At 34.5% G+C, this 21,133-nt stretch overlaps 1 protein-coding gene and 1 pseudogene across 1 annotated transcript in view; one reads left to right on the top strand and one right to left on the bottom strand.

The window, feature by feature from the left end:
• Nucleotides 1-21,133, bottom strand: part of LOC142350798 (uncharacterized) — a 175,871-nt gene that overhangs the window by 153,874 nt on the left and 864 nt on the right. The gene's annotated exons all lie outside the window — the stretch shown is intronic.
• LOC142350928 (uncharacterized) lies at nt 16,354-17,262 on the top strand (annotated as a pseudogene).

Raw genomic sequence — 21,133 nt, 5'->3', positions numbered from 1 at the left:
CTGTAAGAAAAACAAAACTTTTTTCAAATTTTCTGAATTTTCAGAATTATCCTTCGCAATCTGCCAGTTCTGGGGCAAGCGTGAACAGCACTATTAAGGGTTGCAAATAGTTCACAGACGGGTTCAATTCCTGTAACGAGCAGTTACAAACGTACAGTTGTTTTCTAATCTATTTAAACCTGCTGGCTAAACAAAATAGAAAACTGTAAAAAAATGTTAATTTCTACAAAATTCTACAAAAAATCAGCAGGCTAAATCAAGCAGAAAACTACCTCGAACCGGGTTTGGGATACTGTTTTACTTGCTAATATTCGTGATCTGGCTGATATTAGTTGTGAATAAATAGAAATATCTTCACGCAAGACTCAAATAACTAATTGTCACTGACTTTAATGGCTTCAATACTTCGTTAATTTCATAAATTGTTTGAAATTTCTGTAGTGTTTCGGCATCCGCTGTTTGGTTCTATGACGTAGTCTAAACAAAGACATGTTTTACTGTTTTTTTTGAGGACTTATTAGTAAATTTATCAAGAATTTCTTGCCAAAAAGAAACGGTTTTTTATACTTTTGAAATTATTTGGTCTCAAAATTTTGATGGATTTCTGAGCTTCGTCTCATTTATTTCCTTTTGTCGACATCAAGAATGATTCTCATCCGCATTGTAGTCAGGAAAAAGAAAGTTGTGTGGTTAAGGTAATCTTTAATAGTTTGTTGACCTTTTCACTAGGTGCTTTAAAGTTTGGATATGGAGCTTTGGTTGTAAATAATGATTTTGTTTTTGCTTTTTTTGTTGTTTGTTTTTCTCGCCGTCTTAATAATGGCAGATTTCGACCGCGGCACCTTGACTAATCTGATGCGACCTCTCATTATGAAATTCATTTAATATTTTGGGTTACTGATTTTTATTTTGGTTCGAAAATCTTTTTTGGACGTCGTTTCATTTGGTTGACAATTAAGTTAAAATTTTAGATGAACTCGAGTCGGAAAATTATGTGGAACGCACAATACCAAACCTCCGTTTGCGCCAATTTAAAGGAAATCAGGTCTATCGCAAAAGGAATCTAAAGAATTAAAACTTAAAAAACAAGGACTATTGGGAATTACTGAACAAATAGCTAATGCTGAAATCTGTTTTTCATTGCTTTAATAGCGAACGAATTGCATTTCTTTTTCTTTCTTAAACAGATAAGAAAACACCAGAATAAGGGCTTTTCATCCAATGACTTTTGAAAATCCGTAGTCCAGTTTCGCCCTAAATTTTTTTAAGAACAGTTCAATTAAAACTAGGGGTAATTTTCCTCCTAATAGCATCTCAAAATATTAAAAAAAAAACGGAGGCTTTTTTAAACCCCCCAGAATAAATTTGAGGAAATTAGGAAGATAAAAAAATGATATCTATATCGGGTTTGCTATGAAAAAAAGCGATTTATACATTAAAAATAGCTTCAAAGATCCTTTTTTGTTGGCAGCAAAGTTTCATTAATAAAGAGTTTCATAGATAGTTTTTTTATCATGAAGGAGCATTTCTGGTGCAAATTTTAGCAAAACATACATGATGTATTATACCCTGGTTAAAAAAGGTAATTGATTGAATCTAACTTGACTACCATATGTAACACATCACATGGGAAAGTTCAGATGCTCGAAGAAACTGAATTTGTCTCCGGAACATGTTCCGAAATTAGTAATCTCAGCTTTTGTTTTCCTCTGTGAGAAAAACAAAACTTTTTTCAAATTTTCTGAATTTTCAGAATTATCCTTCGCAATCTGCCAGTTCTGGGGCAAGCGTGAACAGCACTATTAGGGGTTGCAAATAGGTGAAAGACGGGTTCAATTCCTGTGACGAGCAGTTACAAACGTACAGTTGTTTTCTAATCTATTTAAAGCTGCTGGCTAAACAAAATAGAAAACTGTAAAAAAATGTTAATTTCTACAAAATTCTACAAAAAATCAGCAGGCTAAATCAAGCAGAAAACTACCTCGAACCGGGTTTGGTATACTGTTTTACTTGCTAATATTCGTGATCTGGCTGATATTAGTTGTGAATAAATAGAAATATCTTCACGCAAGACTCAAATAACTAATTGTCACTGACTTTAATGGCTTCAATACTTCGTTAATTTCATAAATTGTTTGAAATTTCTGTAGTGTTTCGGCATCCGCTGTTTGGTTCTACGACGTAGTCTAACCAAAGACATGTTCTACTGTTATTTTGAGGACTTATTAGTAAATTTATCAACATTTTTTTGCCAAAAGGTAACGGTTTTTTATACTTTTGAAATTATTTGGTTTCAAAATTTTGATGGATTTCTGAGCTTCGTCTCATTTTTCTTCTTTTTGTCGACATCAAGAATAATTCTCATCCGCATTGTAGTCAAGAAAAAGTAAGTTGTGTAGTTAAGTTAATCTTTGATGGTTTTCTGAACTTTTTAATAGGTGCTTCAAAGTTTGGATATGGAGCTTTGGTTGTAAATAATGTTTTTGTTTTTTTTTTGTTGTTTTGTTTTTCTCAACGTCTTAATAATGGCAGATTTTGACTGCGGCATCTTGACTAATCTGATGCGACCTGTCATTATGTAATTCATTTAAAATATTGGGTTTCTGATTTTTATTTTGGTTCGAAAATCTATTTTCGAACGTCGTTTCCTTTGGTTGACAATTAAGTCAAAATTGTAGATCAACTCGAGTCGGAAAATTATGTGGAACGCACAATACCAAACCTCAGTTTGCGCCAATTTAAAGGAAATCAGGTCTATCGCAAAAGGAACCGAGTGAATTGAAACTTAAAAAACATGACTATTCGGAATTACTGAACAAATAGCTAATGCTGAAATCTGTTTTTCATTGCTTTATTAGCGAACGAAATGCATTTCTTTTTCTTTCTTAAACAGATTTAAAAAAACACCAGAATATGGTGTTTTCATCCATGACTTTTGAAAATTCGTAGTCAAGTTTTAGCCTAAATTTTCTAAGCAGAAGAGTTCAAATAAAAATAGGAGCAATTTTCCGCGTATAAGCATCTCAAAATATTTAAAAAAACGGAGGCTTTTTAAAACCCCAGAATAAATTTGAGGAAATTAGGAAGATAAAAATATGATATCTATTTCGGGTTTGCTATGAAACAAAGCGATTTATACATTAAAAATAGCTTCAAAGATCCATTTTTGTTGGTAGCAAAGTTTCATTAATAACGAATTTCATAGACACTTTCTTATCATGAAGGAGCAATTCTGGCAAGACATGCTTGACTGTATTTTATACTGGTTAAAGAAAGGTAATTGACTGAACCTAACTTGACTACCATATGCAACACATCACTTGGGAAAGTTCAGATGCTCGAAGAAACTGAATTTGTCTCCTGAACATGTTTCGAAATTAGTAATCTCAGCTTTTGTTTTCCTCTGTGAGAAAAACAAAACTTTTTTCAAATTTTCTGAATTTTCAGAATTATCCTTCGCAATCTGCCAGTTTTGGGTCAAGCGTGAACAACAACATTAGGGCTTGCAAATAGATGAAAGACGAGTTCAATTTCTATAACGGTCAGTTACAAACGTACAGTTGTTTTCTAAACTATTTAAATCCTGCTGGCTAAACAAAATCAAAAACTATAAAAAAAAGTTAACGCATATTCTACAAAAAATGCAGGCTAAATCAAGCAGAAAGTTACCTCGAACCGGGTTTGGGATATAGTTTCACTTGCTTATATTCGTGATCTGGCTGATATTAGTTGTGAATAAATCGAAATATCTACACGCACGACTCAAACAACTAATTCTCAACTCAAAAAACTAATTCTAACTTCATTAATTTCGTGAATTGTTCGAAGTTTCGAGAATGTTTCGGCATCCGCAGTTCGGTTCTATGGCGTACTCTAACCGAAGACATGATCTACTGTTATTTTGAGGACTTTTTTAGTAAATTTATCAAGAACTTTTTGCCAAAAGGTAACGGTTTTTTATACTTTTGAATTTATTTAGTTTCAAAATGTTGATGGTTTTCTAAGCTTCTTCTCATTTTTCTTCTTTTTGTCGACCTCAAGAATAATTCTGATCCGCATTGTAGTCACGAAAAAGTAGATTGTGTAGTTAAGGTAATCTTTGATGGTTTTTTTTCCTTGTTAATAGGTGCTTTAAAGTTTGGATATGGAGCTTTGGTTGTAAATAATGTTCTTGTTTCTGCTTTTTTTGTTGTTTGTTTTTTTTTTCGCGCTTTAATAATGGCAGATTTCGACTGCGGCATCTTGACTAATCTGATGCAACCTGTCATTATGTAATTCATTTATTAGTTTGGGTTTCTGATCTTTATTTTGGTTCGAAAATCTAATTTGGACATCGTTTCCTTTGGTTGACAATTAAGTCAAAAATGTAGATGAACTCGAGTTGGAAAATTATGTGGAACGCACAATACCAAACCTCTGTTTGCGACAATTGAAAGGAAATCAGGTCTATCGCAAATGGAATATAGTGAAATAAATTGTAAAACTTTTTTCCCCAATCGCTGCACAATTTTCCCCAATCGCTGCGATTCTTTATATTATAGTTTTACTATGTAACTACCAGTCCCAGTAGTAAAGTCGCGTAGCCTATTAGTTCGATCTGCGGGAAAGGTCAGGTGGGATTCTGGCCGTAAAAAACCTACCGAAAAACTACGCATCTACTCAAGAAAACTAAGAGTTATTGTTTTTTTTCTTGATTTGTGTTTTTACCTCCCTTTTTTAATTATGAGTTCATTATTTCTTGGTGCTCAAGACTTTGAATTCCGGAAAAAAAGCTCAAGTTTTCCCTTCATCAAACTGTCTAAATCAAGGGTAAGCATATCCACTGATCTTCTGAAAATCAGACTGACCCACAGATTTCCTGATTACATAAACAAGGGAAAATGAGAAATAGAAAATATATTTTTTTCACGTTTGAACTTTAGGGAAATTGTTTTACTGAATCCAGATTTTAAGGATGGACTAGTTTGATTACAAAAATCTAAAACTCATTAGGAAAACGTCGAGAGTTTTTGATACTCGCGAATGAAGCCAATTGTCAAAAACAAATCAAGAAGAGCATTAAAATGTTTTGAATGTGGACAGGTGTTTGACAGCTTCACCAACTAGACATCAGACAGGTTCGTGTAAAATTAGCAAAGAATCTTGCACCCATACCCGTTTTGTAGAACTTGTAGATTCCTTTTTTAATGAATCTGTCACCACATTCTTGAAAACAGTTTTTAATGGTGTTAAAATCTGAACTAATGAAGAAGACAATTCAAGATTAATGGACTGTTTTACAAAAAAAACACTGTATTGTGTATAAAAGAGCATTTTCATGTTTATCAGTATCTTGGTTGAACTTGTTATAGAATTTCTGATTGCATAAATCAACTTCGGCTAAGAAACAATTGCCTGATCAAATAGTTAGAGGATGGACAACACTCGTTTCTCTTTTCGCGTATGTGAATTGAGTTATTTATAAATAGAATTTTGCGCTTCTGTTGTAGTGTTTGCTGCGTGCAAGCAGTATGGCGATAAACCATCTCAAACAATACATGTGAAACGTTCGCTGCACAATTTTAACCACTCGCTGCGTTTCTTTATATTACATTTTTACAATATAATTACCAGTGGGATTCTGGCCGGGGGTTCCACTCTCCGCCTCCTACCCAAAAAATCTAAATGTTGTTGTTCTTCTTTTTCTACATTTGTGTCATTCCCTCCCTTTTATTTGTGAGTCTTTTCTTTCTTTTTTCCTTTTATTTTTCTTAAAAAAACCTTGGATTTTTCAATCCCCTTCAATAAATACCATCTTTTCTTCATTCGTTGCATTTAATTTCCTCCTTCATTCATTACAGTAGTTATCTCCTTAGATCATTCCATTTCAATTACATGCCACATTCATTACAAGATTTACGGTGTTGATTTACTGATAACACATCTTACTAACTACACTTACCTGGCTCTGAACTCCCCCACTTAATTAGAGAAGTGACCCGAATTAAGTCCTCCGCCTACACGTGTGTGGAACAAAGTTTTCTCCAAACTTTGAGCTAATTTATTGGTTTGAGTTCAAACGTTAGTCGACTTATTCTTTATTTGTTATTTCTGTACGTATTTTGTTGCTGTTGAAAGCTAACTCTCAATCTTTTTTTTTCATTCGTTTGTTTGTTACGTTGTTATTGAAAAGTAGATGGATTCTTCCCCTCCCGTACTTAACGCCAAGTCAATATCAGTACTGGGCAAGTCTAAATTCAAGTATAGATATCAGTACTGATTCAGAGCTATGATCATAACACATTTAAGACTTGTCAGACTTGGCAAGTCTAAATACAAGTGCGAAAATGAAGTTCCGTACGGGGATCGAACCCACTCTCTCCATCTCCTTGGGTCTTTGTCCTTCTTACTGCGCCACCCTGGCTGTTGAAAGAATGACTTTTGTGCTGTTCTAATACGCTTGAAAGAAGCAAATTGCAAGCGAGAAAGCGAGCAAACTACATTACATGGGAGACTTGCATTTACAATTGCCCAGTCCTGATTAACACTTGGAGTTCGGTACGGGCTAGCTATACGATTGTTTTTCAAGTTGAAAAAATGTTTCTACAGACAACAAAAAATTGGATTTACAAATGATGCAATTTATTCCCCCATAATTCAGATATGAGATTAAAGACCCCAATAAACTTCCGCAACGATTCCGCGATTGTGCAAAGATATCTTGGAGCTGCTCCACAGTGAATTGAAAAAAAAATACAATTTCAGAAACAACTACAAAGAGTAAAGCCAAGCTGCTTCAGAGAGTAACTGCTGTATCGCCCCCAGAACTAAAACTTAGATAAAAATTCGTACTCAGGGCCTGCAGATTTTCGGCTAAACAGTTTTTTCCTATTGGAAAGATGCGATTTAACCCTTCTTCAATGGCCCCCTACCCCAAGAAAGTTAACATTAAGTTCAACAATATACCAGTGGTTTGAGATAATGAAGCTGTAAAACATTTATTATGCTTACCAACGAAGATTGTTCATGACACTGCCATCAAAAGAAAAAAAGAATGTAATGGTGAGGCCTTTCTAATGCCGACCGAAAGTTACCATTAGTGTATAACCGAAACTTACCATTACCGAAAGTTACCATTAGTGTATCAGAGGCCTAACCGAAAGTTACCATTAGTGTATCAGAGTCTGATTATACACTATCAGAGTCTGATTATACCATTAGGCCTAACCGAAAGTTACCATTAGTGTATCAGAGTCTGATTATGTAAAAGAAAATGTTCACCGAGATTACTCCAGTATCCTAATTGAACTTGTTTTAGAGTTTCTGATTGCATAAATCAACTACGGATAGGAGGAAGATGAAATGAGTAACAGGGCTACTCGGGATAAAGGCAAGGCAGACCCGATAAGGGTTATTTTTACAGCCTTTAAATTTTAATAGTTAGGGGTACCTATTTTTGCGCGCGAATTAGATTTACCTAGGTTGATCGTCCCCTGATCAAGTAGTTACAGGAAGATTAATACTCGTTTATCTTTTACCAGTCCCAGTAGTGGCGTTGAATAGCACATTAGCTTAATATGGGGGAACAGTCAGGTTGGATTTTGGCCGGGGGTTTGATTCCTCGCATCCTAACCAAAAAACCTAAGGTTTATTGTTCTTTTTTTCTAAATTTGTGTAATTCCTTTCTTTTAATTGTGAGTTTTTTCTTTCTTTTTTCCTTTATTTTTCTTTAAAAAAACCTTGAATTTATCAATTCCCTTCAATGAATGCCCTCTTTTAACATTCATTACATTTTATTTCCTCCCTTTATTAATTACCTTAGTTTTCCCTTAATTCATTCCTTTCCCCTCAATTAAATTCCGTATTCATTGCATGATTTACGGTGTTGATTTACTGATAACACGTTTTACTAACTACACTTGCCTGGTTTTGAGTTCCCCCTGCTTAGTCACAGAACTGACCCAAATTACGTCCTCCTGTGTGGACGAAAGTTTTTTTCCAATCTTTGAGCTGATTTCTTGGTTTTACTTCAAACATTAGTTGACTTATTCTTGATTTGTTATTTCTGTAAATTTTTCGTTGCTGTTGAAAGCTAACTCTCATTCGTTTTAATTTTCATTTTGCTTCATTCGTTTGTTTGTTACGTTGTTATTGGATAAGGTACGGACTCTTCTCCTAGCTATACGAAAGCTGCTAAAGTTGAAAAAAATGTTGCTATAGACAAGAAGAACTGGAATTTACAAATAATGCAATTTATTGTCCCACTATCCAGAAATGAGTTTAAACAGCCCAAAAAAATTCCGAAAAGTTTCCGTGATTGTGCAAAAATTTCCTTGGACCAGTTCCCCAAAAAACTGAAAAATAATTACAATATCAAAAACATTTGCAAAGAGTAAAGACAACCCGCTTCTTAGTGTATCTGTTATATCTCAAAACAAAACTCACCTATATCAGAATTTGTACTCAAGGCCTGTAGATTCTTGGCATAACAGTTTTCCCGATTGCAAAAATGCGACTGAACCCATCTTTCCCATTACCCCAAGAAAGTTAACAATAAATTCAACAATTTACGAGTGATTTGTGATAACGTAGCAGTAAAATATTTATTATGCTTACCACCAAACCTTGTTCATGAAACTGCCAACAAGAGAGAAAAAGAGGAATGTATTGGCGAGGCCTTTTTTAACGGGAAAGCTACTCTTAGTTTAACAGTGCCCGATTACGAGCAAGAAACTCTTCTCAGTGATTGGTCCTATAATGCAAGAGTGGATGTCTGTGATGTGGAACCATCTAGCTTTTCACCTTCAAAATCTCTCGCTACACAATTGCAATTTTTGTGCGAAAAACAAAAAACCCAATCAGTGACACCATGTTGACTGACAAATTCGTTGCTGACTGTATTTCTGACAGAGCAATTTCTAATCACGCTACTTTTCTTAATGATAATAATACCAAATTTGCTGACAGTAGTATACTGCCACAAGAAAATAATTAACTGCACTTACTCATGACTATGTTGTACTACAAATTACTCATTGAAATATTGTTGAAGAGAATAACGCACTTGTAAACGATCAGATGGCAATTGTTACAACATTAACTCTAACTCCAGCCAAAACTACAGCAGCGTTACTACAAAACAATTCGCTGATAATAAACATTATCCGCTTTCTGAACTTTTGGAGCTCTGATGAAAATCTGTGTAAAGGTCTTCAAATCGCTGAGCTTTTTGATGAACAAAGATCATCCAAACTTCTACATTCACCGAAAATTGAAGACCTCAACTTAGAAGATAATCCGTTTCAGTTTGTGAGACAAAAACGACCATTTAAATCTTCAAAGAATTGTCCAAAGACACCTTCAGACTTAGACGAAAAGCAACCAAAAAAGGAAAAGATTTGGTAAAAAATTTCGCGATTGCAAAAAGAAGTTAAAATTTCACTTGTCCTGTCATATTGACCAGGACGTTGCTTAGTGCTAATAGACAAGATGAACTCTGACATATTCTCTCTCAATTCCGCTGGCCTCCGCAGGGCTAAAAAATTGTTGGCCGCTCTAAATCAGTGCATTCGTCAGAAATCTAATAATTACTGTATAGTTTGTCTACAGGAAATGAAGTGCTTGTGTCAAAAAAAGATGAACTCTAAAAAGCCCTATTAGATAAATTTAGGATTTAGTCGCACTTTAATGCCGCAATCGGTTAAAACTGGTGGGCATCTGGTTTTATGGAGTAAGGACTTGGTTACTAAATTTTTACTTCTAAGTAATTATACTTGTCACTTGTTCCAAATAAATCTAGCCGGGGATTGTAATGCTTTCAATCGTCAGAGAGCAAACACTTCAAACGTTTTGCGCCAAAATGACATTTGGTTGTCTCGTTTCAAAGAACTTTCTGAAGTTCTGAAAATACATTGCCTAAATGACTTGGCTTTTCTCCAGTAATTTACAATTCACACATTTTGATGAGCGAGAGCATTTTTTAGTTCGATTTGACAACTTCTTTACTCGAAATGCAACCAAGTTTGATTACATGCAAGTGCATAGAAATTCTTACAGAGACTTTTTTTAAATTTCAGTTCATCTGTTAGTGGACCTGAAAGGGTCACAAGTTAGTGGAAGCTCAATGAAAATGTCACTCAGCCCAATTACCAGTTTGTTTCGGAACATTTACGAACATTTGATTTTCAGTCTGATGATATCGTACTTGAGTATGAATAGCTAAAGTTGTTCATGCGTGATCTGATGAGTGTGCTGTCCATTAAAAAAGAAGAATTCAACTGTCGCACAAAAAGAGTCCTGAAGACGTTGAATGTGACCTCAGGAAAGACATTCAAAGTAGTGGTCGAGTTTCTGATGAACTGAACAGATTTCATAAAACTCTTGGTGAAGAGCATAATCTAATTGAACTTTTCTTCAAACACCGTTGGAGACAATGTGATAATAATAACTCCCATCACTTAACACAGTCTAAGAGTGCTAAAAACACATCGAACAATATCTCGTGTTTGAAAATAAATGACGGTACTATCAACTGCCCTACTTAAATTCTCTAAGTCTTTAAGTCTTAGTTCGAAGAAACATATCAGCAAAAATTCGCATAGCTCAAATTCACTTAGCGCAAAAATTCATAAACTCAAACCTAGATCTCATAGCTCAAACCTTTTATTCAAATTTTATTCAGGTAGATGGACAGTGAAATAGAAAAGGGACAGTGAAGCAGAAAAGGCTATAAGAAAATTAAATCGCAAGAAAACTCTTGGCGCTGATGAGCTAACCTCAAATTACGACTGTGTTTTTATCAGACAGCTAAGCTCTATTTTGTGTCTCGCTTACAACAACACTATTATTAAAGGATGTCTGCTATCAAGTCAATGTCTCTCAATCATTAAGTTGCTTCCTAAAACAATCTCTGATCATCTGAAAAACCTTCGCCCCACCAAAAAACTAAATACAAATGTTGAAATACTGTCTCAAATTCTAACAGAACGAGTCAAGAAAACTTTGAACAAAACAAACAATCCATACCATTCTGTTGATCTACCCCAGAGGAATCTTCATTCAACGACAAATATAATAAAGAAAAGGGTGAAAATGTTAAGCCGTATTAGCTGTCTAGTGTCTATTGATCTTGTCAAAGCCTTTGACAAAATCGACAGAAATTACTTGTATGAATTACTCACAGGATTTTATTTTGATTAAATTAATATTCGCGCAATCAAAGTAATGTATAAATCGACTATAGCGCTCATTGAAATAAATTGTAATCTTTCTACCACACTTAGCATCAACCGTGGAGATGAACAAGGTTGTCAATTATCAGCTTTGCGGTTCCTACTAGTTTTTGAGCCTCCTCTGAAGGAAATCGAAGAAATTGGTCACATAAAGACTTTCCGGAAATAAAAACAGTAGCCTATGCTGATGACGTCAACTGTTGCTCTGGAAACGCTCTTTGATGCAGTCTTTGACGTCTGTGATCAAACATCATTGAAAAAAAATTTTGACAATTCGGTTATATTATTCATGCGTTATTTGAAATGGTATAACTCTAATTGAAATGAATGGAAAGAAATGGACATTACGGGTATTTCTTTCAACTTTGATTACCCAAAATCTGATCTATTAGCTCTAATGAAAGAACTATTCAATAAAATTTAGTGTACCGTTGCATGCTGTAGAACAATGGGAGCAAAGGCCCTAGCTTAAGAAATTTTTGTGCTACTGAAGTTGCTCTATATAACGAGTCATATAAACGCCACTTTACTGGAAACAAAAATTGCCAATCCGAAATGAATTCCTTATTGAAAATTTGAAAGAAAGTGGAAGCAAAGGCTGATATTTTCACAGCTGAGGAGCTGTTGATCGATCTGGTTTAGGAATGTTGTCGATCCTACTGGCCCAGTCTGAGACATCTCCCTTCTTTGGGGTTCAGTTGAAGGGTGTCTTGTCTCAAGCACTAGTTGACCGGGAACGAATATCGTCATTTTCTATTGTTGTTCTCTTCACTTTGCGCTCTAGCTCACGCTCTTGCTCCAGTTGATGATGCTTGGTTTCCAGATCTTTCACTTGCATCTCAAGCTTCAGCTTCCTCCGTTCGAACTGCGCCTGTTCTAGTCGCATCTCGGTTTCGATTTCGTTATCGAACTTCTTCATCCGTTCTTCACACCTTTGTTTTGCTGAAGAGGTTTTCGAAATATTCTCCAATTCTTGGTGGCTTGATGTTGCTCCATTTATTAATGTTTGAGAAACTGGGTTTTGCGTTGGGTAGTTGTTGTTACTGTCATTCACTGCTTGAATTCTGCTGCTTTGCTCTGCATTTATTGCTGGTTGCGTGCCTTTGCTTACATGTGCAAGCCAATGATTGTCCGAACTTGCTTTCCACAACCTTGCTTCTTTCAGATGTTCTTCAACGAAATTTGCTTGGTATGGCAAAAGCTTGTTTCTACTAAATTTCTTCTTGAAAGTGATTAGTCTGTTAGTAGAGGACCTTAACTTTTTGAATTGATCTGAATCTTCATTAACTTTGTAGCCATGTAATGTTTTAAATTCTTCCATTAAATCTTGGAACTTCTTCTCGTATCTATGAGCTGCTGATTGAAGCTGCTCTCTGCCGATTGTGCTTGAATTGCCTGGTTGCTGTTCGCTTTTGCCTTGCTTTTTCTCTATAAGCAGGTTTCGCACTTCAATTTTTTCATTGAAGTGCACTCTTCTATTCGCCTCTGGGCTCATTTTTTCTGTTGATTCCTTTCAATTTCTGTGGTGGGTGCTTTCGGCACTCTCTTCATCAAATTGGACAGCAGTTTGCCTTCCACATTGCGGGTTGCTGGACCAAATGTAACGGCTGCTCTTCAAAGACAAAGAAAACTTTACCCCACCCAGATCGTTTCAGCGGTTTCAAATCTGTCCGGTTATTACGTTTTCGCAGTTAAATTTGTGAACAATTTTATCAACGATACTGTAGTTTACGGTTGCATTGCTTGTTGCTCAATTAGTCTCCATAACTAATCGCTCAGCTTTGATAAACATTTTGTTTCGCTCAGAATAGCAAAATAATTCAAAAAGAGACAACCATATTTTTGTTGAGTTTTGGATGATAACTTACTCGGAACTGCAATTTCGGCTCTCGAAAATTTATTAGGAATGATTTTAGGTAACTGTCAACCAAATTTTAAGTTTGTATGGAACCTCTTCGTTAAGGGGAGCACTTTCAAAGCAATTGAGAAAATGACTCTATGCTTTGCACAAAGTTTCTCTTACTTGGGAAATTTTGTTCTTCAGAAATAATGTTTTGAGAATGTCAAAGTTAAGTCTCTTTTGACACTTCAAAGTTAAGCTTTACTGTAGAATCACTAATACGATCTACAGAAAAAAGAATCGATGACAAGTAATTTAACGCTCCAGAAAGTGTGCTTCAATACGCACTGTATGTCAGCTTAATATATCAAACAAAATTGCGAACTTCAACTGATTTTTGGTAGTTTTTCAAGCTCCCTTTTTATGCTGATAGCCACGGCCTTTTACATGTCAAGTTACATCTCTGATTGGTTGTAGATAAGGCTTTCGAGAGCAAGTAAACATAACGTCGTTTTTTCAGTGTAAATTTGATGTCATGGGAAGTTTGTTAACCGTTTACAAGTTCTGTCGAATAATCTGTGTAAATACGAGTTTGATTCGCAAACCAATCGCAAAGAATGTGATGCAATATAGTTAAGTCGTTTTATTGTTTGCTGGGGTTGTTTCAAAAGGTTTTAAAGATTGTTGCAAGGGGTTTGAGCCTCCAAGATAGGGTTACATCATTTGGCTGTTTACTCACAATATAGGAGAAGGTGTATGTAGTGGAGCTGCTCGTAAGTAAACTTTGAGTGGGAGCATTTGTTATTACTTGGTTACTTTGTGAGTTTAGGTGTCGTACCATTTTTAGTAATTGTTGTGCATTTTTCCGGACCGGTTGCTTGTTATCCTGTTAATTAGATTGTTGTGATAATGTATTTAGAAAAAACTGGTTGTGTATTATTATTTACTGAATTTTGTTGCTGGAATTTTGATAAAGGTGTGTTCATATTTGGCAATAATGGTAATCTAGTTTTTTGATATGTGTTTGAAGTTTAGGGTAGTTCCGTTGAACTTTGAGGCAAATCTGTTGAGTTAACGGTTTGAATTGTGTTAACGGTTTGAATTGTGATCAAAATCGTTCTTTGTTTCCCCTAGTGATAGAGAGTTAACGGTATGGGACGAAAATAGAGTGCCATCATCAAAAAAAGTAAAGTTAGAGTCTGTAGCTCTTAAGTCATTTAAATTTGCGTCCATTGGTTGTTTGTGGAATATAGCGTGTAAATCTTGTTGATTCTATGGTTGAGATTTCATGTGTTTGAGATTTGTGGCGGAATTTTGTTATTAGATCACTAATGTGATCCCTTGTAAATGGTATTGTTTCTGCGTTGTGAATTTTATATGAAACTCTTGTTAGTTCAATATTGAGTTTTTGTAGTGCTTCTGGTGGTACTTCGTTCATGCAAACGTAGTTTTGTGGAAAAAAATGTGTGCCATTGACATATTGGAAAACTTCTGGAAGTTGTGCTTTTATCTGGGGAAAACTTCAGGAGTTGATTGAATTTATATGACGTACCAACTTACGCCAAAAATAGTGTATAAACAAAGTAAGAAGTGTATGTACTTCTAGTTTGTTTCCGACACATCAGTTTGGTTAACTGTGTTTAGAAAGATTTGCATAAGAAGTTGAGAACCTTCTAATTATTGTTCAGCATTTTTGTGTACGCTTTCTTTTCATGATTGAGTTCTACTTTGATTTAACGTAAAAGGTTGTTGTTTCAAAAACTCAAATAAAAATTTTTTAAATGAACCAGCAAATTGAGCTAAGTAATTTTGATTTTGAATCTTTCTGAGAAAGTCAAAAAGTTTTTCTGATTGGTAAAGGAACAAAGTACCTTATGTTAAGGCCACGTAGCGGTAAATAATCGGGTCTCTTATGAGATGTATAGTACTTTTGGTAAACAGTTTTCTTAAAATTACAAATATGTAAAAGCAGAGTTGTTGTTCTTTTTCAAAGTACAGTGTCTTTAATTGTGATGCAGTGCTCAATAGTAATCAAATCTCATGAGAGTTGAGATTGTTAGTAAATTAAAAGGTACTAGCCCGCCCGCAAAAGCATAACAAGATCATTTAAAAGAATAGAAGTTTTAAAATTCATTTTTTTCTACCACGTCGGGCTGGAACCTATGCCACTCGTTAAAACAATCATAGGTTTTGTAACGTTACCGATGTGTTTGATTCAGTATATACCCCCAAGTACAAGCAATTTTATGTTCAATTTTTGGGCTTTGATAATTTGCATATTTAAGGAGCGTTAACACTAGTACAGATAGCGAACTTCTACATGGTGGCGTAGCGTAACGCACTTAATACGTTAGGCTGCATGTTTGAGGAGCGTAAAAAGAGATATGGAAGGAGAAAACAGACAAAAAAGAGGAAACGCAGAAAAGAATGTGAAAAGAAATAAACGAAAAAGAGATAAGAGACAGAAGACAAAAGAGGGACAGAAAAAAAAGAAAAAAGACTGAAAAGAAAGAGAGAAAAGCAAGAGCAAAAAGGAGAGAAAAAAGACAGAAAAAAGACAAAATAGAGAGAAAAGACGAAAAAGAGAAAAGACATAAACGACAAATAAAAGAGAAAAGAAAAACAAACGAAAAAAAAGAAAAGCAAGAGAAAAAAGAGAAACAGTAAAGAAAAAAGATGATGGACAGAAAAGGGAGAGAAAAGAAAGAGAGAAAGGAAGGACAGAAAAGAATGAGACAGTAAAGAGAAAAAAGAAAAGCAAGAGAGTAAGAGAGAAAGAGAAAAACAAGAGATGAAAGATAGAAGTAAAAAAGGCAGAAAGGAAAGAGAGAAGAGAAAAAGGTGAGAAGAGAGAAACAAATGAGAAAAAAAGGAAGAGAAAAGAACAAGAGAAAGAGGTAAAAGAAAGAGAAAACACACAGAATTGAGAAACAGGAAAGAAAGAAAAGCAGGAGAAAATGGAAAGAGAAACGCAAGTGAGAAAAAAAGTCAGAAAAGACAGAGCAAAGTGAGAAAAACAGAGAAACAGTAGAGAAAAAAAAAGAGAAAAAAGGAAGAGAGATAAGAAAAAGAAGCGAAAGAGAGAAAAAAAGGAAACGAAAGACAGAAAAGAAAGACAAAGGAGAGAAACGCAAAAAAAGAAAAGAGAAAAGCAAGAGAGAAAAGGAGAGAAAGACAGAAAAAAGACAAAATAGACAGAAAAGACGAAAAAGAGAAAAGACATAAACGACAAATAAAACAGAGAAAAAAAACAAAGGGAAAAAAGAAAAACCAGAGAGAAAAGAGAGAAACAGTAAAGAAAAGATGATGGACAGAAAAAGGAGAGAAGAGAAAGAGAGAAATGACAGACAGAAACGAAAGAGAAAAAAGAGAAGTAAAAAAGAAAAGAGAAAAGCAAGAGAGAAGTAAGAGAGAAAAGCAGGAGAAAAAAGAGAAAATTAAGAGACGAAAGATAGAAGTAAAAAAGGCAGAAAGAAAAGAAAAGAGAAAAAAGAAACAAATGAGAAAAGAGAGAAATGACAGACAGAAACGAAAGAGAAAAAAGAGAAGTAAAAAAGAAAAGAGAAAAGCAAGAGAGAAATAAGAGAGAAAAGCAGGAGAAAAAAAGAGAAAATTAAGAGATGAAAGATAGAAGTAAAAAAGGCAGAAAAAAAAGAGAAAAGAGAAACAAATGAGAAAAGAGAGAAATGACAGACAGAAACGAAAGAGAAAAAAGAGAAGTAAAAAAGAAAAGAGAAAAGCAAGAGAAAAGTAAGAGAGAAAAGCAGGAGAAAAAAAGAGAAAAACAAGAGATAAAAGATCGAAGTAAAAAAGGCAGAAAGAAAAGAGAAGAGAAAAAAGAGAAAAGAGAAACAAATGAGAAAAGAGAGGAAGAGCAAAGAACAAGAGAAAGAGTTAAAAGAAAGATACAAAACACACAGAATTGAGAAAAAAGAAAGAGAAAAGCAAGTGAGAAAAAGAGAAAAAAGACAGAAAAAAAGACAAAATAGAGAGAAAAGACAAAAAAAGAAAAGACATAAACGACAAATGAAAGAGAGAAAAGAAATACAAACGGAAAAAAGGAAAAGCAAGAGCAAAAAGAGAGAAACAGTAAAGAAAAACGATGATGGACAGAAAAGGGAGAGAAAAGAAAGACAAAAAAGAAAGAGACAAAAGCGAGAAGTTAAAAAGAAATCAGAAAAGCAAGAGAGAATTAAGAGAAAAAAGGAGTAAAACAGAAAAACAAGAGACGAAAGATAGAAGTAAAAAAGGCAGAAAGGAAAGAGAGAAGAGAAAAAGAGAAAAGAGAAACAAATGAGGAAAGAAAGGAAGAGCAAAGAACAAGAGAAAGGTAAGAGAAAGATAGAAAACACAGAGCTGAGAAACAGGAAAGAGAGAAAAGCAAGAGAAAATGGAAAGACAAGAGCAAGAGAGAAAAGAAAAGCAGAAAAAAAGAGCAAAACGAGAGAAACAGAGAAACAGTAAAGAAAAAAAATGAACAGAAAAGGAAGAGAAAAGAGAAGCGAAAGAGAAACGAAAGACAGAAGAGAAAGAGACAAAAGAGAGAAAAGCAAAAAGCGAAAAGAGAAAAGCAAGAGAGAAGTAAGAGACAAAAGCAGGAGAGAAAAAGCGAAAAATAAGAGATGAAAGAGCTAGATTAAAAAAAATTTAGAAACGAAAGACGGAAGAGAAAGAAAACAATGAGAAAAGAAAAAAAGAACAAGAGAAAGAGGTATAAGAAAGAGACAGAATTGGGAAAAAGGAAAGTGAAAGGTAAGGGAGAAAAGAAAAAGAAAAGCAAGAGAAAAGATAGAAAAGAAAGGCAGAAAAGCAAGAGAGAACGATAGACAGAAAACACAGAAAAAATGAAAGAAAAAAACAGAAAGGAAAAAAGAAAGAACGAGAAAACATAGAGAAACGACAGAGGCAGGAAGGAGAGAAAATAAATGCGAACAAAGAAAGGCAGGAAAAACCAAGAAAAGAGAAAAGAGATAAACAATAGAGGAAAGACAAAACGAAATACAAGAAGGTAAGACAGAAGACAAAGAAAAGCAAGACAGACTAAAAAGAACAGAAGAGAAGGAGAGAGGCAGAACAGAAAAAGACAAAAGAAACGAGAAGAGGCAGAAAAGACAAACAGAAAAAAATTAGAGAAAAGAAAGAGAGAAACAAAAGACAGAGAAGAAAAAGAAAAGGAAGACAAAAAGGACGGAAAAGCAAGCAAGAAATAAAGAGAGAAGCTATGGAGAAACAAAAGAGAAAATGGATGAGAAAAATGAATGGCAGAAAAAACGACAAAAAAAACAAGAAAAGCAGAAGAGCAAAACGAAAGGCAGAAAAATAAAAAGAGAAAAAAATAAGAGAAAACATAAAGAGTAAAAAGGCAGAAAAGAACAGAAAAAAAAGAGAGACTAAAGAGCAAAAAGAGAAGAGAACAACAAAAGAGAAAAAGAAAAAGGATGAGAAAAAATGAGGCAAAAGAAAAGAACAGAAAGAAGAAACAGGAAAAGAAAAGCAGAAAAGAAAGAGCGAAGCAAGAGAGAAAAGGAAAACAGAACGGAAACAGCAAATAACGACAAACTAACGAGAAATGAGAAGGGAACGAAAGTAAAAAGATTGAGAAAAAGAACGGCAGAAAAAAAATGAGAGAAAAGGAAAAGAAAAGATATGTAAAATACAAAATAAACACAACAGAAAAGAGGCAGAACAGACGAACCGCAAAATTGCAAGAAAAGAGAAAAGAAAAGCAGAAAAGAGAGAAAAACAGAAAAAAAAAGAAACGAAAGGATATGAAAGAGAGAAGAGCAAGAGAAAAAAAGGAAAAGCAAGAGAAAAAATAAATACAGAAAAGAGAGAAGAGCAAGACAGAAAAAAAACAAACATAGCTGGCAGATTGCCAGAAAACAGCAGCAATAGCTTGATAGATCTGCAGTCTAAAACAACAGTTAAAAGAACAGACCAAAAAATCGTCTTTTTATTCAAGGCTGATATGTTATATTTTGATTAAAAATGTTGACAAGTTTTTGCTGCCTCTATAAGCTGATCTCAAATAAACTTCATTTAGAGTGACACACACCCAATTGACCTTATCTCTGACTGAAGGTAATAAAAAGTTAACTCAAAGTGAGAAAGTCATTTTTAAGAGTGGGAAAAGTCAAGTGTGACCAAAAATTTAATCACTGCGAAACAACGAAAAAACTCGCTCCACTAAGAGCGAGAATTGACGCCACGCACGCATTTCAGTTGAAATTATATGAACGAATGAACAAAAAGAAGATTTGAAGTGGTTGTGACGTCATTTGGTCGTGACAAAAATCCTGACGACGAAATAAAAAACCGAGAGAAAACTGAAAAAAGCCCCAGCTATCGCTGTGCGGCTATTAAAAAGAGAAAAAAAAACAAGAAAATAAAAACAGTAACGAATGAAAAGAGGAATGAGCAAATAGATAGGTAGAAGAAAAGAACAGAAAAGAAAATCACAAACGAAAGAGAAGACAGGAAATAAATACAGAAAGGAAAGAGAGAAAAGCAAGAACGAAAAGGAGAGAGATGGACAAACTAAAGACAGAAACGAAAGAGAGGAACAAAAAATGAGATAAAAGAAAGGCAAAACAAGAAAAAGAAAGGCAAAAGAAAAACAGGAAAGAAATACAAAACAGAAAGAGAAAAAGGCGAGAAAAAAACAGAAACAAGAGAAGAAACGAAATAGAACGAAGACACAAAAAATACAATTGAAAGAGAAGCGAACAGAAAGAGAAAAGCAAAAGAAAAAAATACAGAAAGGACGGAGAAAACGAATAAACGAAAAAGCAAAACGAAAAGGAAAAGAAAGGCATAAAAGAACAGACAAAAATAGAAAGACAACAGACAGAACAGTACGTCAGAAGAGAAAAAGAGAAAAACAACAGAAAAGCAGAAAGACAGAGATAGAAAAAAAAAGAAACAGGAAAGAGAGAAAAGAAAGAGAAAAAACAGAAAAAGAAAACAAAATAAATATAAGAAGAGAAATGAAAAATAGAATCAATTCTTTTCGCAGGCTAACTCTTCATTTGATCTAGAAAAAACCTTGCAACAAATGATGCAGTTAATTAAACTTCAGCTTAAAAACTTTCAAGAGACAGAGATTAAGCAAAACCGAAAACAAATGCAGATTGTTCAAAAATATCATATCGCTCACGCATACATTTTGCCTACAAAGTGCCGATTAAAGCATCGCAAGAATTTGTGTTCAGGAGAAGTCAAAGACTCTAAGGAAAATTAACGCCCGGTGGGCGCTACCTGTTTATCCCGTTTTTAAGGACAAAAAGTCAAATGGGTCAAAAATAATCGGTCAAGAAAAAATCGCATGAAAAAGACCAACAGGACTAAAATTGCTACAAACTTCGTTTGAGAGCGTTTAAATAGAGTAGTTTAACCTCATATGCTGACAACCAGCATATTGTCAGCGGAATAACAAGAAATCATTGAAAGGCCAAAAATAGCAAAACCCTCTTTTTGGATCTAATTCTAATTGACATTTTTCGGTGAATGACTTTTCTTGCATCCCCGTTTTTTTTGGCAGCTAGACTATCGGTCATTGACTCTTTTTGCATTTAGGTCAATGACTTTTTGCATGTAGGTCAATGACTCTTTTGCGGTCTGCGCTTTTTCGGACATTGACCTTTTACGAGAGCAATTTTTTTGGTCATTGACCTCTCACAATCTGCCCTCTTAACCATGCTGCTCAACAGCTCTTAAACATGCTCTTCGATAGCTCTTGAACATTCTCTTCAGAGGCCTCTTAAACAAGCGTTTTCGTCTTTCGTTAAACACGGTGCTTTATAAACTGTCATACGTTTAATATAAACGATGTATTGTTTTGATATGTGGTTGATTCTCTTGATGTAAAAAAAAACATTTCTCCAGCATCACACGATATGGTTGAGGAGAAAATTGTCGCCATGTCACGGGTTGTGAAGGTGTTTTTCGTTTGAAGTGATTCTCTTTTAGTTTGTTTGCTGTCAATTAGTTAAACAGGATTGAGTCTCCTGTAACTAAGTTTACTATGTAGAAAAACTAGGCTAGCTAATTGGAAAAAAATCTGAGATAGATTCGTGTTTTCAAG

The sequence above is a fragment of the Convolutriloba macropyga genome, chromosome 12, assembly GCF_964194025.1.
Source record: "Convolutriloba macropyga chromosome 12, txConMacr16.3, whole genome shotgun sequence".
NCBI classification, from domain to species: Eukaryota; Metazoa; Xenacoelomorpha; order Acoela; family Convolutidae; genus Convolutriloba; species Convolutriloba macropyga.
This window is presented reverse-complemented; position numbering and strand designations above follow the sequence as displayed.